The sequence below is a fragment of the Carlito syrichta genome, unplaced genomic scaffold, assembly GCF_000164805.1.
Source record: "Carlito syrichta isolate Samal-C Ts95f unplaced genomic scaffold, Tarsius_syrichta-2.0.1 Scaffold288191, whole genome shotgun sequence".
NCBI classification, from domain to species: domain Eukaryota; kingdom Metazoa; phylum Chordata; class Mammalia; order Primates; family Tarsiidae; genus Carlito; species Carlito syrichta.
Window position 1 is genome coordinate 128825 of NW_007232287.1, and position 2163 is coordinate 130987.

The following is a 2163-nucleotide window of genomic DNA, read 5'->3' on the forward strand; positions in this document are numbered from 1 at the left end:
GCTCGCTCGCGCTCTCTCTCTCGACTCTCGCTCCCTCGCCCCCTCCCAAACGCCCAAAACTCCGCCGACGCCGCTGCAGAGCAGGAGGAGGGCCCGCGGGCTGCGTCAGCCTGACTCGCGCTACGGAGCCCGCGCGGGGACAGGCGCGCAACTTCGCGCACTCACTTCGGAGACGGCTGCGCGCCTGCGCGGCGGCACGAGGCGGCCCCGCCCCCGGGCTGCGGGTTCCGCGCCCGCGCCCGCGCCCGCGCCCCCGCCCGGCCTTCGCCCCGCCCTCGCCCCCGCCCTCGCCCCCGCCCTGCCCGGCCGAGCGCCTGAAGTTTCCTCCCGGCCTTCCCACGCCCTCCCGGCCTCGCAGCGGCCGCGGGACACACGGAACCAAGACCCAAACGCGCTCTGCGAGTTCTCACGATGAACTCCTTCATTCCGGGGCTGTTTGGGGCGCGTCCCCTGTGTTCGGAGCCAGGAGGAGAACCAGCCCCCGACCTGCTGAGAACTTACAATCTACAAAGAGAGCCTGCTAAAATAAGGAAAAAGAAAGGATGTGATGCAAAGTACTAAATCCCTAAGGTGCAACATGGGACGACTTGGATTGTAATCTACCTTCTGTTTGGAAACCCCAAGGAGTGTTGCGATCATAAACTCAGAGCAAACATCTCTTTGGTCCAAGGTTCTCAAACTTTTTAGCTCATGAACCCGCTAAAACAATTTTATAAAAACTGTGCATTCTTAATACAGTTTAAAAGTGACAGTTTTGTTCGTGACCCGCCTGGGCAACTTGGCGAGATCTCATCTCCACAATAAATCAAAAAAATGAGCCGGACGTGGTAGCTCGCGCCTCTAGTTCCAGCTACTCAGAAGGCTGAGGCGGAAGGATCGCCGGAGCCCAGCAGGTCGAGGCTGCGGTGGCCGGTGGCCGGGAGCGGCCACTGCACTCCGGTCTGGGCGACAGAGTGAGACTCCAACTCAAAAAAAAAAAAAGTGACAGTTTTTTTTTCCAGCTTGTATTTCATCTGTGGAACTTTTAAAAATACTGCATAGCTGATGGACTCTAAATACTAAAGGGATTTAATACACACCAACGTCCATTTTTAAAAAAATACAATCTCTTACACTTGGACAATTTCCAAACTCTTTGTAAATCTTCGGGAACTCATACTGACGTTCCAAATGTCTAGAATCTTATCCTAATAATGTTTTATATTTAAACAGTTTTACTGATCATCTTATCACATTTCTCTGTAATAAAAATGTGTGTATACGTTGAAATGTATAGGTTGTTTTTTACATTTTCTGTGATCACAAAACTCTTAAAAGTTTTTTCAGCTGATCAGAACATATTGCAGATATTTATAAGTAACATTAAACACAAAAGCAAAATATTATTAGCAATACATCTTACAGAAATGGAATTAGATGGATTTTTTTAGTGTACATTATGATCTTCAATGGACTCAGGAGGGAGAAAGAGTTCAGCATTAATTCTATTCCAAGTTTTCAATTCCGTGGATATAAGCATTGAGAAAACTTGTTCACATAAAAAAGCAGATGACAATGAATGGAGTTTTGTTATATTATTGCCACTCAATTCTTTGAACTCCTTTCAAATTATATGCCCAAAAAAATCACATAAAGATCTAGCAAAGAAAAAATACTTTTAATGATCTATCAGCTGACAACTCTGATTAGATTTTCTTTCAACTTTGAAAGTGAGTAACTGAAAACCACCTGACTTGTGAAAGGATGTGTTACCCATTCTCATTCACAGTCAATTGTCCCTTTCTTTGAGAGAAAAAGTCCTGGAGGCTTTTGCATAAGCCAGTATTGCACCTTAGTAAAGATTTAGGATGAGGAAGAGTTATGCCTTTCTTTTGTAAAGTAGGGAAGAGGTCATTGGGATAAAGCAGGCTGGAAAGGAGCCCGCATTGCAATTTGACCCAAGAGCACATTTTCCGGCAGGTCAATTTTAAGAATGCCTTTACTTAGGGGAAATGAGAAGCACTGATTGCCTTAAAAGGAAGTCTCTGAATCTCCATGCTAAATACATATCTTGGAAAGTTTTCATATACCATGAGTACCCAGTATGATGTTCTCTGCCTTAGACCTTTAGACAGCTGTTATGTGGAATGTTGCCTCAAAGGGGGGGAAAAAATCTAGGACATT